The sequence below is a fragment of the Lutra lutra genome, chromosome 3, assembly GCF_902655055.1.
Source record: "Lutra lutra chromosome 3, mLutLut1.2, whole genome shotgun sequence".
NCBI classification, from domain to species: domain Eukaryota; kingdom Metazoa; phylum Chordata; class Mammalia; order Carnivora; family Mustelidae; genus Lutra; species Lutra lutra.
The window spans coordinates 128,334,912-128,351,527 of NC_062280.1; the positions used below are offsets into that span (position 1 = coordinate 128,334,912).

Here is a 16,616-nt window from a genome sequence, read left to right on the forward strand (position 1 = left end):
TGATGGCAAATTAATATTTTTCGATAAGTGTTTGTCAAATGTATAGAAATACTATAATTGATTTTCTGTGTTTCTCAATAAACTGTAATGAGAGATTAAGTGTAGTGCTTTTTGGTAGCTTTTCTTAAAAAATATATATATAGATAGATGGAAAGAGCTATGGTTACTGCTCTTTATAAGATCATTCTTAGTTTTGTTTAGGTTTGCTTGACTTGGAACACCTGGAAATCCACTCTTTCATAAAGTACTTTCCTGCCTTTGTACTCCTGTGACACAAGATCTCTTTTTATGAAAAGCTTAAAATAAAGACCTTTCTCACCTACCAGCCTCTCTTCTCTGAACCTTCAGGTTATTGACTTCAAACTATCTATGACTAACAGGTGGTGTGAGAATCGTTTGGAGGAGCTCTTAAAGCTAGATCTTCCCCTGTCTTGGCATGGACCTACAGTATCAGGATCTTTATGAGAGGGGCCTCTTTCTCCAGGTGATTCTGATGCAGATCCAAGTTGGGAACTTCTGAGACTCAACCCTACAAGATGAGGTGCAAATGTCACTCTGACCACTAGATGTCAGACTTTTACCCTGCACTCTATGGTTAAGCCACAGAAAATTTAGCCACACCCCTCCCTCTTCTACTTCCCACTTGAAGGGGAATTGGGTGTTCTGGGCCAAGTGCAAGGATATGTATTTTCATATGCATGATCCCATTGAGCTTCACACTGCAAAAACCACGCGGCAAGTTAGATGAAGAATTTATAGATGAAGAAACTGAGGCACAGTGGGACAGCTCGCTGACTGAACTGGGATAACTCCAAAGCCCATGTTCTTTCCATTTAACCGTGCTGTCATAATCGGGTTGGTTTAGACAATTAACTGCCTTGTGTATAGAAGGAGTTTGGTGACTATTTAACACAGTAACAGACAAAAACCAAACAAAAATTAAATAGCAGGTCCCGGTAAAATTTCTAGGCTCCTTTCAAAGCAACTTGATTACTATAACTTACCTATTTCTATTTTCATAAAAGGGTATAAAAGGAGAAATAAAAAAATGAACTCATTTTTTTTTTTTATGGGTGCGTTTTAAATTTCCTGGCTGGTGTTTGGAGATTAAATAAGCAAAATCAAATGCTAGACACACCAAAAAGGTAATCACATTCAAGATAAACAAATACTGTCACCTATGAAATGTGATATTGTAAGGCTAGGAGTGGAGTCCCCCAAAAACTGACTCTAAGAGTGTGTCCCTCAGAGCCATCTATTCTGGGGTCCTACATTAGGACCTTCTCAGGGCATGGTTTAAATGTGTCTCTTACATGTGTGGTGTGCATTTGTGAAAGAAGAGGATAGTTAGGTTTTTTACCCCCATTTTAATGAGAACAACCAAATATTATTGACTCTATATATTGGTACTTTACATAAGATCAATTTTAGAAGTGGTTAAAAAGTAGAAACTTTTACTGTAGGTCATCCTACAAATTGATAAACAATTATAACACTTTGTGTAGACTTTCCCTCTGCAACATGTTAAAAATGTGCTTTGCATTTATTCTTAAGATTCTTTAGTTAAGGAAAAAATGTTTAAGGTTCTCAAGAAAAAAAATGAAAACTAGGGATTAAAACAATTACCCTCAAGATAAATCTTCAGATACAAATTTAACCTTGCCTATCCTATTTTTTTTTCTGTTAAAATCTAAAAGGTTGTATCAACACAAATGATGGAACTAAAGATGAGAAATAAAGAACTAAAAATGAGAAATCCCTCCTTTTTAGCAACTCTGTCCTGATTCAGGGGCATGATATGTGACAAGGCACTGTGAGGGTCTGTGAAATACTCTATACTGAGGGGAGGGGAATTGTGGGCTTGTATTTTTGGTTACTGAATATCTCCTAAACCATCCTCTCCTGTCTCTGCCCACATTTTAGACTTTTAGAAAGGAGATGTTGTAAAGACTGGGATCAGCACATTAAGCTTGTATGATTACTACAATATTTCCCTTTCTGAGCTGCTTAGGATCAAAAAGAAAAAAAAGGATAGAAAAAATTAATGTCAAGTATAATATAAGATTGGAAACACAGCATAGTTGAAACAAATTAGAACCACATTTCTAACACCAAAGTTCAATAACCAAAGGAAACAACCTTTCTCCCCTTAGAGAACTATATTTCTGTCAAGTTTGGGGAAGGCTAAGGGGAATACTCAGGCCATTTGGCCACCGTTCAAGACTGGGACTAGATCTCACCAAGAATCCAATGGCCTTTCTGCCACTCATCTCCCTTGAATTACACCTCATCTCATCCCTTCACAGGGCACAACATCTCTTAGGGGCAGAAGCTGATGGCAGCATTTCCCAGAGATCTGTGAAGATACCATACCTCTCCTGGTAAGTCTGCAGGAAACTTCTTGGCTCTTGGGGCAAAAGGGGACAGAATTAAGGATATTATATTTTAAGAATGGAGGCCATTTATAAAACTTCACCAAACAGTTCTGTCTAGAATAGTTATTCTTATTTCTCAGCTTCCTTGTGTTCTCTTAGTGTTTATATTCCAAGGGTAAATACTTCCATATTATTCCATATTTGACTATTCTTTAAAAAAAGTTTTCATCTTTCCAGACAGAAATGAAGACCTAGTTTCTGAGCTGTAGCATCTCAGAGAGAAGGCAGCTGACATGTAATATTAAATGCTCTTAGGGTCCTTCTCTGACTGCCCTTTTTGATACCCAACAAAATCATTCTCTGTCTTTTATATGTACTTTTTTAACATTTAACTCTTGGGATAATGAGATATTATAATTTCTCTCCCAATTATAATGTACATTCCATGAAGGCAGGGACCTAGAATAGTACCAGGCATATAATAGTTGTTCAATAAATATTTGTGGGGAGATGAGGAAGGGCTTATTCAGACAGTGAGTTGCTTACAGAGGGCCAGTGGGCAGCTTGGAAGAAGGACACCAACACCCAACACCAGAGCCTTCCCACAGGAATGCTCCTGAAACATTTGATAACTGGTTCACTTCTTCCTCTAGTTCCCATTTAGTACCCAATCCAGTTCAATGAGTGGTAGATTAAGTGGCACCCTTCTTTCTCAGAGTGTCAGAAGCTGTTTAGAATATCTGAAAACACTCAGTTTGTTGTAGTTGTGACTGCAGAAGCTGGATGAAAACTTACCAAAATTTTACTTAAGCCTCTAATTGTTAAATCTTTTTTCTTCTCCTTCCCCTTTCTAAGGCTTTTGTAAAAGGGGGAAAATTAAGTACATGAGATGAAGAGGAGAGGGAAAGATTTGGAAAAGTGAAGTGGAATTTTTAAGTGTTAAAAAAATAAATGATAGATCTTCAGTTTAAAAACACTAAATTCAAGGACAATGATGCAAATAAGAGTGTCACTTTTTGAACTCAGAAAGTAATAGGTCATTGACTTAATGGGTTTTTTACTCAACCATACTGCCTTTTAAAAAACAACTAAAGCTGTCTTTCTCGAGAGAAGTGTTTTTTTTTTAAGCTGTTTTTTTTTCATAAGCCCCCCAATTTTTTTTTAATACTCACACAGGTATCTGTATATGGATTTTGGCTTGGATATAAATCATTCTTCAATTTATTTCTGTATCCAAACTGCTATTCAGCATTTTCCTGAATTTTCCTGATTTTCCTGAACCACGGATTTTTTATTTGTCATAATCTCTTTAAGATAAAGAAACTTCACGGACTCTTCAAAACTTCCTTTGTAGTAGTGTGAATACTGAAGGTCCCCAAGTCACCAAAGGGCAAAGGGTACAAAATGTTCTGGAAGAAACTCATGCCTGGTCACAATTTTAGCTACAGCTGGCTCTGATTGGCATTATGTAAATTTCAAAGAGGTTGTTACCCAAGTCGGTGTGTTTCAATGAGGGGGCTCTGTGCAAAGTTCAGGTCCTTTATACTGAAGTTTCACAGAGTGTCCTTCCCAGCAATGTATTGTCCCCAGGAGGTGGGGAGCTCCCTGGGGCCACTGGGGAACACAGAAGGAAACCTGGGAAAGGAGAGGTGGACCCCTGGAGTTCTGCTTGACCAGATCAGTGTGCTATCACCATGGCTCATAGATTAGGAATAAAGAACAGCTTGTGCATATCAATCCATTGTTTTGGATTTGAAGAAAAATCTACAGTAGATGTCTTTGTATGCACTTTCTGAAAAAGAAGTCATTTTTCCACAGCATTTTGTTTACATATTTACAGCACTGCTGGAAATGTTCATAATCATAGCCACGGGGAGACTGAAGATGTTTAAATTCTATAGCATACCAATCTGAATGTTCAGGAAGGAAAAGAGATTAGTTCTGAATGCATGTATTTTTAAATTCCATATTTCACATCTGGATGTTAACCATATTGTGGTTAAGCAAACTATATCTGATTCTTTCTTTTTTTTTTTTTAAGATTTTTATTTATTTATTTGACAGACAGATCACAAGTAGGCAGAGAGGCAGGCAGAGAGAGAGAGGAAGGGAAGCAGGCTTCCTGCTGAGCAGAGAGCCCGATGTGGGGCTCTACCCCAGGACCCTGGGATCATGACCTGAGCTGAAGGCAGAGGCTTTAACCACTGAGCCACCCAGGTGCCCCACTATATCTGATTCTTATTAGGGTTTTATGTTTATTTTAGGGGCTTTCCCCTTGAGAAAGAATAATTATTATATTAGCAATGTTCATACATCATCATAATATTCTGGGCAATCAGTATCTATCCAGCTCCTGTCCCACCCACTTCACTCCCCTCTCCCCAAACAAGCAAATGGAACTACCAGGGCACATTACCATCAATAAGAAAAGGAAGTGGGGGTGGGAGATTCTCATGCAGTGGGACAAGCACTGGGCTGGAGCTAATAGAAAACAACTTGACACACTTACTGTCTTTAGCCAGTAAATAAGAATAGTAAGCCAGACTACGTGTATGGTCTCTTCAAGCTCAAATTCGAGGATTAGTGTGGAGAAGGCCACAGAAAGCCACATAGTGTAGGACTGCACAGACTCTCTCCTTTTCCTTCTCAGAGAGACAATGTGCACATACATTATAACTTATAATAAAGAATGTTCAGTAGGTATACATTTGTCTGTACTGTGAATATAGCTTCCACAAGGAAGGAAAGAGAGAAAAAGAGGGGGAGACTAAAACAAAAGAGTTTGTGATTTTTTAAAAGAAGGGAAATTTACGTCGAGTTGGAAAGCTGGGTGCAACAAAATGAACACTCATAGAGATAGGTGAAGGAGTGAAAGAAGGTGATTTTTTTTAAAAGATTTTATTTGTTTATTTGAGAGAGAGAGAACATGACCAGGGGAAGGACAAAGGGAGAAGCAAACTCCCTGCTGCACAGGGAGCCCTATGTGGGGCTGGATCCCAGGACCACATCATGACCTGAGCAGAAGTCAGACACTTAACCAACTGAGGCACCCAGGAACCCCAATCTGCATAGTATTTTAAGTGTTCCACAATCCACAGTGCTTGGGGAATGAATTTCTGGATGGCCAACTTCATTCAGAAACCTTCAAGCCTTTTAAATCTTACATACAATTCATATTTAATGGGAAATTTTCTAAAATGGGTATTCCCTTATTTTATGAGAGAGAGCCAACTAAGTGCATATATAATTTCAATATAATTAATCTTCAGGCATATAAGTATCATTCGTCACTCAATTTGTGTTCAATTTGTCTGCTTTTCATTTTGTAGCTCTAGACTCAGATGCTGAAACAGACTGTGGTAGACTGTGGGATGAAGTGCAGATACGCTTGTGGTCGTGAAATATGTTTTTGTTACTACTGCTTTGGAAAGTTGCTGATATCAATATGCATCATTGGCCCAGGGCTATGACAGCTAAATTAATTCCTGAGGAGTTTTAGCACAGTTGTCCCTCAGAACATTAATGTTCTGATTAAGACGATCTTTCTAATTACAGCTCTCAGGTCCTTTCACTTGTAAGTACTATTTGATCCACCATTACATCCTGGACCACAGGCTCCTTGTCAGCGGGTGCCTTCCCTTCTGTCTCATTGTTAGTGGACGTCCCTCTTTATACTCACTTCTGCCGGGGCTTTCTGCTTTTGGGTACAAGACTCTACTAATACAAAGCCAGTCATGGTCCCCTTTTCCTTTTGGCTTAGCAAATCAACCGATTGTATTGGATTAGTAAAACCTTCAGGTATTTCAGTAAAAAATGCAGTATGTTGGCCGCTGTTGCCTTTTTTTGCTAAAGAAAAAATTAAAATTAAAAAACACATCAGGGCGCCTGGGTGGCTCAGTGGGTTGAGCCGCTGCCTTCGGCTCAGGTCATGATCTCAGGGTCCTGGGATCGAGTCCCACATCGGGCTCTCTGCTCAGCAAGAGGCCTGCTTCCCTCTCTCTCTCTCTCTGCCTGCCTCTCCGTCTACTTGTGATCTCTCTCTGTCAAATAAATAAATAAAATCTTTAAAAAAACAAACAAACAAAAAAAAACACATCAATCAGCCATTACTATAGTTATCCAAAAATCCTGGATTTGTTCCCTCTGACACACATTCCCTCGGTCTCCTCCAAATACAAGGAGCTTTCCCCATATCAGTGAGCTCCTATGCCAATTGTCAGGCCAGGCCTCCATTGTTCAAGGGTGGACATCAGGACAACAATGGTGGGATCTGACGTGGGAGGGGGTGGTGTTTGTTTGTTAAACAAAAAAATAACAAACCTGGAGCCACACAACTGATGAGAGGTAGATTTGGTATTATTTTACTAACATTTGTGATACATATTTGCCTCAAGGTAAGCTATGACTTAAAACCAGTAGAATCATTATAATAATAAGTTCAAGGTAGTATCTACTAGAATTCTTGTTTCCTCTTGTTTCCTATTGTTTACTCAGTCAGGGAATTATTTGGTTTTGTTGCATGGAAACGCATATTGGAATTCTTTCAAATTTATTATGTAGTTTAAATCTTTCTATCAGTCATAAATATTATTATTTTTTGTTTATATGCACTTTGGCTCTATATCTATAGGTTCTTTTCTTTTTTTTTTTTAAGATTTTTTATTTATTTATTTGACAGAGAACACAACTAGGCAGAGAGGCAGGCAGAGAGAGGGGAGGGAAGCAGGCTCCCCGCTGAGCAGAGAGCCTGATGCAGGGCTCAATCCCAGGACCCTGGGATCACAACCTGAGCCAAGGCAGAGGCTTAACCCACTGAGCCACCCAGGTGCCCTTCTATAGGTTATTTTCAATTAGTTTATTGTGTCTTGCCACTATCTTGAATTCTCCATGATATATTTACTTTGTCCAAAGTGTTAAAAAAAATCCATTCACATCCATTTTATATTACGGCTGATTTTTCAGGTACGGGCATTCTTTGAAAGGCAGAATTGTTATTTGCACTTACAGTATGACCTGAGAGGTGCAGAAGTTTATTCATCAGCAAATTTATTGCATTTCATATTTATTGATGTCAACATATTTATTTTTAATCATACAGTTGTAGACCTTCTGCCCAGAATAGTTGGAATATTGCTGCATCTTCAGATTATGATTTTGGCATGGGTTCCAATAAACAATATATGATATTTTTGTGAGTAAAATAATGTTTCTTTTTTTTTTTTTAAAGATTTTATTTATTTATTTGACAGAGAGAAATCACAAGTAGGCAGAGAGGCAGGCAGAGAGAGAGAAGAGGAAGCAGGCTCCCTGCTGAGCAGAAAGCCCGATGTGGGGCTCGAACCCAGGACCTGGGATCATGACCTGAGCTGAAGGCAGTGGCTTAACCCACTGAGCCACCCAGGCGCCCCAATAATGTTTCTTATACCAAACTACAATGAGATCACTTTTGATACTTAAGCATGCTAAATGGTACTTCATTTATCCCAAGAGTTGTCTATAAAACCCAGAGGTATCTAGTTGGTAGGCATGTCCTCTCAGTGTCTGCTAGGCTTGCACAGAGTTGGATGCATCTACCTTTACCATCGTTTGTTGAATGGTGACTTGGTATCTCCTGGGGGATCACCTGTGACAGACACCTCAGCTCCAAAAGCAGCGGGGTCCAGAATCGTCCAGCACATCTTGAGAGCTAACACTTTTAACGCATGTATGTGTGAGGTTTTCCAAACCCACGCGGTGTTCCTCCTTTTAGTTTATCAATTGGGTTTCCACCACTGTTTTCTCTTAACTGGATATCTCATTACAGGAGTGATTAGCACTGTAACTGTCACATTTTAAGTAAAACCATGTGGGGAACGTTATTCAACAAAGTGAAGAGGATCATTTACCCAGGAATTTTTGTCCCAGTGTGACTGGCGCTCTAAAGAAGCTACAATGTGTGATGATGATGACTTTCGTTTAGTGATTTGAAAAAAATTCCCAGTTTAAATTTGCTTTTATTTAGCACTTTTTTGTGTCTCTCTAAAACCATTCTGACTTCTGGTTCAAATTCAGGCACATTCAGAATGGGAAAAAAGGTGGTTCATTTTTATGATGTTAGTATAACAGTGCAGAAATGTCTTGCTTATTTATAGCTTCAAATTTATACCACCATCTAATTCCAAAAGAGATTTGAGGTGATACATGGAGATGTTGACTTTGCTCTTATCTGGACACCTTAAAATGTAATTTATGCTGCCTGTTTTGTCCCATATTTTTGCCACTTCTTGGCATTTGGTGATTAATGTGTGTAAGTGGAACAAAACTTATATTGAAAGTATAAAACATCCTCTCATCTGCGAGGTCTTGGCAAGCACCAGGAAAACTGCAAGAGGATGTAATTTGAAATTGCACACTAGGCGCAAAAGAACTGAATGGCTATTTTAATTTTAAAGAGGAACTCAGATTGAAAGATAAAATCATTTTTTAAAAAGCATTTCTGCTAGAAAACTGTTAATGCCTCCTCCTCTGCACTCTCTCTGAGTATGTAACACTCAATCACGGACAAACCTTTGAGAAAAGGAAGTGTGAGGAATGCCAAGAACGCAGGACTATGCTGCTGCAAAGTCCTGGTGGACTTTGGGGACTGGCAGACATCTTGACATACTTGCATTTGTATGATGTCACATTTAAAAATTCTTGGTATTTCACATTATACATCAGAAAATAAAATAAGGAAGAAAAGGAGGAGGATGGAGAAGGAGGAAGATGAGGCTAGAAGAAAGAAAGGCTTCTGTAGACATTCATGTTGTGTTTCATTAGGTGAGTGATGACCACACATTTAATGGCTTGGCAGGTGGCTCTTTTTCCAGAGTTGACTGGGTGCTCTCGCTCAGTGATTTCCTTCAGCAAAGTGAGGAAGCACTTGCAGTTGTCCTCACTGCTTTTCCAATTCTCTTTTTGTGCCACTCTCCTTCATGCCCTTGGGTTTCCTCTTTCCTCCAAGTACACATCTGGGAGAGTAGCCCACCTCTCACTGAGCCAAGGAAAGAGTCATGGCCATGTAGAAGCCTGAAATCCAAGTTAGAGATCTTCTCTCTACAGGGCTGGGGAGCCACAACCTACTGTACTTGGGTGGAGGACCAAGAGGTCCTGGCCCTCAGTTTCTTTATTTGCAGCAACAGGAGGTGTGCATATTAAGGGGTTCCAAATTGCAGTCATTTGTGGTTATTAGAAAGTTATCTTCCTGCGCTTTACTGTGGACCAAGTAAACCATACTCTCTGTGGGAAGGGCCCACAAATCTGAATTTTTAATAATCCCCCAAGATGATGTGGATGCTTCTTAAATCAGATACCCGCTGGGCTCTTGTCTACATTAAATTTTACTTATCATTCAGGACTAGCATTCTATGGTTCTAAGCCCATTTAAGTTTGCCTCACTTTATTCTCCCTAAAGAGAAGCCCTGGGTCACAGATGTCCAGCAAGAACTCTGTGAGAACCCCATCCTCATCAGCCCTAAAATTTGCAGACATCTTCCTCAGCACATTGTCTTGGCAGGCACGGCATGCAGGTGCAGATGGACCGTTTCTCAATCTCTGGGGAGCTGGGGGCTGAGTTGATCCCAATGTAACCTAGCGACCAATCCTTGCTCATGGCCACCAAGGGGCATGATGCAACCTCCTGCTGGACCAGTAGCCAAATTCCATGGCAAGGAGATCAATATTAGGCAGAAGCAGTAGGATAGAGAATCAGGTCAGGCTGGGGGAGAACATTCTGGATGACAGCAGGATTGTCAGGAAGCTGGGAAGGAGCACACTGGGTCAGACTTCGCAAAGAGTACAAAAAGATCAGAGACAGACTCAGTCTATTCCCAAGACAGAGCAGATACTTTCAGAATGACCTGCATTGCTGGACTTCTAGTGTGTTCTCAAGGGCTTCAGGAAGAGTCTGCCACCCTGAGAAACCCTATTGACGTAAAGTCCGAGAAACATAGCCAGCTCTCTGAGAAGAGCCAGATCCCATGGCTCACTCAAACACACACACACTCCTTATACTCTCTGGGCCTCAGTTTTCTCATCTGTAAGATATGGGTGCTGAACTAGGTAGTCCCTACAGTATCTTCCAGCTCTGTGTTTCTAGGGAAACAAAACAAATAACAGAGATGGGAAAAAATGAAAAGAAATTGTTACACAAGATAGTTATGAGGGGAGGCAGAATTTTCTGGAGGTAAGAGTTGCTAAAGGGCAGAAAGAAAGCTTGACCAGGAGATGAGTGAGCAAACCAGATGTGAGCAGGGACAAGAAAGAGGCCTCCAGAGGCCAGCATATACACTTTGGATCTAGCATGGCATTGCAGAGGAGCCAGGAGAAGGTAGTGCTCAGCTCGAGACTATATAAGATTAAAAGCTACAAGCAAGATTCTTCAGTGCAACCACTACTAAGAGGATGCTCCAAATAAAATGAGTCAAACTCTTCAATCTACTTTCAGGATGCCACTCCTGTTTATGCAGCTTTGTGTAGAAGATGCTCATGCATTAAAAACCCCAGGGAGGGTGCGCCTGGGTGGCTCAGTGGGTTAAAGCCTCTGCCTTCGGCTCAGGTCATGATCCCAGGGTCCTGGGATCGAGCCCCGCATCGGGCTCTCTGCTCAGCAGGGAGCCTGCTTCCCTTCCTCTCTCTCTGCCTGCCTCTCTGCCTACTTGTGATCTCTGTCTGTCAAATAAATAAATAAAAATCTTTAAAAAAAAAAACACAAACCCCAGGGAATATGAACTTTACTCAAAGCCTCAATAATGGCAAGCATCGATGCTTCAAATGGCAAGTGCAATGTCCACAGTATTTTTAAAAGTCTGAATAAACTGAAAGAAAATTCCACATGCGTGTTCTCTTCTGCAGCCTCAGGTCCTACAATGGCCCCCAGTTTCCCAGTGAACTTCTAGTTTCTCTGGTCCTAACAGAAGGTTCCTTTTAAGGGGAGCCACTATCTCAGGTATGGAATGCCACTCTCAGCTACAAGCCCTCCTGGTCCCCTTGAACAGGAGCTATAGCACTAGAACACAGTACCCAATAAGGTGCCTTTTTTGATGCATTTTATCTTCCAGACACCTAGTAGCCCAACCAGGAGTGGGGGCTCCCCACAGTCACATACACAACCCTTCTGGTGGAGATTGATTTTGTCCTGGACTACACAAAACCCATGAGCACCATTTCTTTTTTAAGAAAGGGTAATCAACACCTCCTCTAATTCCCAAACTCCTTCCTCTGCAACTCCTAGCAACCTAGATTGATGTTCTCTCCATCTTGGGATTGAAGGCCCTCCAGATTGAGCCCCTCACACTCTAGACTCTAGTAGAGCATGGAGATGTGGTCACTGAATCACTCAGGGATGCTCCATCCCTGTCTTTGGTCACCAGATGGACTTGAAGAGAGTGGAAGGGGCAAGTCACTTCTCATTGCTTCCAGATCCTTATTCTAGCAAAGTGGGGTTGCATTCACTTTCATGGTGACTGAATGTCCTTAATATATAGAGACAGGATGCATTTACCCCTGGAAAACTCTCATCAGAGATGTTTGCTAAACTAAGTCTGGAAGGGCTTAAGCAGACTCAAAGTCACATCTCACAGATGTTAGACGGCCTTTGGGAAGAAAATGTCAAGACCTAGTAGTATTTTCTTTGTGACGTGAATTGAAAAGCAGGTTGTGTTCTATCTACTCTTGTCCAAATAGCTAGTCTTTCATCAACTCTTCTCTTTCTGGAATTTGTACTATTTTCATTTTGATATCATAGTTGTTTCATTTCCAAGTTTATAGTTGGTTCTTTTTCTTTGCTATTGTACCTGTTTCATTTTTCCTTGTTTTTATTTTATGGAGTTTTTCCTGTTCTTGTTCAAAGAAGTAATGCCTCCTTTTCTTTTTTAACACATTTATCATACTTATTTAGAGGTTTTGCTAAAAAAAAAGTCTATAAAATTGAGTCTATAAAGTATTCTATAAGAATGTTTTCATTGTTGATTTTGTTGGCTTTTTTAATATTAGATTTCAAAGTATTTTTGTCTCTCCCTCTCAGGCTAGCAGATTTCCAACTGTCTCTTCCTGGCCCTCTGAGCCTCTAAATTAAGAAGAGTTAGAACAGTGTTGGATGTCTGTTCCACCAAGATACTGGAGACAGTAGATCCTTTTGCAGAACCAGAAGGCAACTTGGCTTACTGTCTCATATTCTGATGAATCGACATGCCGCTTTCTCAGATCCTCAGCTTTCTAAAGACCAGAGCTCCAGGAGGACACTTGCCACATTATTTTTCTTTTGTTTAGTGTCTTTTTATGATTAAGGAGAGCCCTACCTGAACCCCTGTCTTCATGCTGTAAACCTGGTTCCTGCCCCATGTGTGATGGAGAACTTCCAGCCCCTTTTACCCCAAGAACCTTGCTTCCTGGTAGACACTGCCTATGTCCAGAGCCAGAGCGTCATGGGCTTTTGGGTTCAGCAAGCTCATCATTTTCGATTTCTATTCCATTTCTGGTCCAGGGTGATATTTATCTTGTTTTCATTTCTGGCTAAGGTCTTTCATTTCTCTTTTTAAATATGTCCCCTGTCATTGCTATATTTTACTTCTTATTTCTATATGTGTAAACTTAAAGAGTGAACACTTGACTATAACTCCAGAAATGTGGTGTATGCCTTCATTAACCTATGAAAATCCTGCTGTGCCTTCATGCACTCACAAACATTTGTTAGTTCTTAATGTCTTCAGGTCACTGTTCTAAGCTCTATGCAAGTATGTGCTATGGAGAGGTGGGTGGGTATAAAACTTTTTGACCTCCAAGTCCTTTTAATTTAATCTAGGATTGATTCTTATACTCAAGTAACTATAATCACAGTGCACATCATCTTTTTTTTTAAGATTTTATTTTATTTGACAGAGAGAGAAATCACAAGTAGGCAGAGAGGCAGGCAGAGAGGGAGAAGCAGGCTCCCCGCTGAGCAGAGAGCCCGATGTGGGGCTTGATCCCAGGACCCTGAGATCATGACCTGAGCCGAAGGCAAAGGCTTAATCCACTGAGCCACCCAGGCGCCCCTGCACATCATCTTTTGAACCCAAAGTCAGGATGGTCTAAGTATAAGTAAGCAATTTAATCTTTTTTTTTTTTTTTGCAATTTAATCTTCTTAATCTGTTTCCCCATCTACAAAATTGTAACAAAAATAGCACCTACTACTTAGAGCCATTTTGAGGTAAATATATAATCCAAGCAAAGCACTTAGTTCAGTGTCTATCATAAAGAAAATACTCAGTGATATTAACTACCATTATCTTAATAGACAATGTGCCAACTTCAATCATCATAATTTTAAAATTTATATCAATGGGAGTCTCCTAGGTATATTTTCTTCTCCCTAAATTCTTGTTATTCCTTTATGGTCAAATGGACTTCTCATCACCTCTATTCACATGCATCCTCACCTCTGCCCAGGAGGGATTTTTCTAACAGAATAACACATTTATATTATGCATGACATAGGCTGGTTTTTAAAGGGCTCTGCTCCAAAGAAAGTGAGAACTCATCATCCCCTCTTTGGATGAAACCAGGAATGGGTTTCCCAGAGCTTATACACAGGGTCAGTGACAAAGGGGGTCTTGAAGGTGGACAGATGGTAGGAAAGGAAGGAAGGATATCAAGAAAGAAGGGACTTCTGGAGGCCCATATAAGAACGAATTTGCTTAGTTTGGAAACAGCAAAGAACTATTTTAGACCATCCTCTCCACTCTGAGAACATTTGTGACTGGCTGTATGATGGGATTCTTTCTGCTAACAGTCTATCCTTTGATCTACTGCAGAAATGGCTAACCTACATCAGCTTTTATCAGATAAAAGCTTGGTGCCCTGGGATAGCAGAACGCAGATTGCTGTAGGATAAGGTAACTATGAAGACACTGAAAAAGTAGTTCCTGTACCAAACACTGACATAACTCATGTGTGGATATTATGTTTCAGGAAGTGTCCTGGGATGGGGTTTCACATTCAATGTCTTAAGACAACAGAAAAACACAATATTTAAAGTGGAGATTGTTTTGGGAAATCTAAGATGAGTGGACACAAGAATATCCAAACAAACTACCGGACAGGAGAAAAGCTTGAGGGCTATTCCTTCCCATCAGAAAGGCCTGACACGTGCTGTGCTCAGGAAATCCACCTGAGTGAATTCAGCAATATAAAATTGGAACGATGACGCACAAGCACTGGGAAATATGCTTTATCTTTCCCTATGAAAAGGGAAACAGAATTTTGGCGTATTTTGGTGATTTAAACGAGAAAGCTATAAAGGAGGTAAAACAAACAAAACTTCCACATGTGGCTGATGCTCCTCGTCAAGTTCATTTGGGTGAACACAGAAAAAAAAAAAAGTAAACTTTTGTACACAGTCCACGATTAAGGATGGATTTAAAGAAAAAAAAGTCAACTAGCCACCTTAATTTTTCATAACCTTGGTGTCAGAGCAAGAATATTTTTGACATACTGAACCTTCTGTAAGTTAACAACTTAAATAGCCACCTTAATTTCAGCAGAATCAGGCAGTGTTGATATTTGTTTTTAAATGTTCTCTTAGATTTGGTGTGGGAGAGAAAGAAGATAATAAGCTCTGAGTTGTGCTGAAACTGCTTCTGAGACTGTTTACTGAGCATGCTCAATCCCCAGGTATTGGGCCATGTCCCAAGTCTTCCATTCTGGAGTAATTTCCTTGGCCTCCAAATGCAAGAGGATGAGATTAGGACTTCATTAATATATTCATGTTAGGAGCTGGAAAACATTTTTATTTCCTCCAAAATTCATCTTCTCCTCCACATTGCGATTAGAAAATACAGAGGGAGTTTACTGCTCTCTGGGATTTTGAAGGAGTAATAATGCCTGGAATACGCATCAGTTGCCAAGCTGGGCACAGGCCTGTAAGACTCGTCAGGGGTTTGGGTGGCCCTGCATATATGACTTCAATGTTTGGGGTTCAGTTTTATGTCTCTCTCAAGGAGATTTAAAAATGAGTTAAGACCTACTCAAAATAAAGGATGGCCATTTCAGTCAGTCTAAAATGAAGGAGGGAAATTGGAATGGCATGAACAGTAAGGTTCAGAGAAACAGATCTGGGGTCACGAAAAACCTGGCTCTGCCAAACCAAACCCAAAGCACAGCAATGTCAAGATGCTTCTGGCTAAAACCAGACCTAGAACACCCACCTGGAGTGGCTTAGAATTTATCTCAAATTTGATCTGTTTCTTTCTACATTACCTAAAATATTGACACAATGCCAAAATAGAACAAAGTTCTTAAATTGGATGACCAAAGGTTTCTTCTGGAAAGATGGTAATTTTCCACTTGATCCGCTGAACTGAATGGTTTTGTGTAGCATCTGGTTCATGTTACAGAATAAAATCAGGAATTAAAAACAAGCTTGTTTTTTATGTTACTGGTCCTTATCTAAATGACACAATGTATTAAAAACTGCAATTTGTTAATTTTCTTAATTTCTTCAATTTTCCTCTTCATAGCTCCATTTTACATCTACTGTTCTCACTTTTTTTTTTCAGTAATGCCTTAATTTCTTACTGCTTGCCACTTTTTGAATATTATGGCATTTTGATGATCTTGTTCTCATTGGTTTGACGTATTTCTTTGTTCTTATATCTTGTCCTTGTATTGAATGCTCAATGTCCTTCTTTCATAATACTGTTAGGAAAACTTGGCTTTTTAATATTGTCCAACATTTTTTTCTTTAACATTGCTTGCTACCTCATATTTTTAGGATGATACTTTTACCAGTTCTCAATTATTGCCAGAAGGAATCAATTAACATTTTCTCTAGACTTTATGTTGGAAATAAAAAGATAAATAATTTTCCTCACACTCAGAAATGGAACACAAGATTGTCCTTGTGTTGATCATGGTCAATTCAGATTTTGGATTTGAAAATAATGTCTAAACATAAAGGAAATTTGTGGACAAAAGAAGACTATTAAAAAATCTCAAAAATTACTTTTTTTAAAAAGTTAAGTAATGTAGGAAAACAATCATGTGGTATCCAGATTATTAGAAAAATAAATTTTTAATGGGTTAGACTATATTAAAAACTATGACATTTAAAATGATACTATCTTGTCTGAATGGGTGAAAACAGAATGTTCTTGGACACATTAAGACATGCACTTTTTAGCAGAAAGAGAAATTAAGAAAACAATCCCATTTACAAATTCATTAAAAGGAATAAAATAGTTAGG

The 16,616-nt window shown here is 39.5% G+C and overlaps 1 long non-coding RNA gene across 1 annotated transcript; it reads left to right on the plus strand.

Annotated features, from left to right (window-relative positions):
* The first annotated feature begins 386 nt into the window (after positions 1-386).
* On the plus strand, positions 387-6,239 carry LOC125094694 (uncharacterized). The gene is made up of 3 exons (XR_007125658.1): positions 387-541; positions 2,307-2,381; positions 5,705-6,239. It is a non-coding gene; the product is annotated as an uncharacterized LOC125094694 (long non-coding RNA).
* The last annotated feature ends 10,377 nt before the right edge of the window (positions 6,240-16,616 follow it).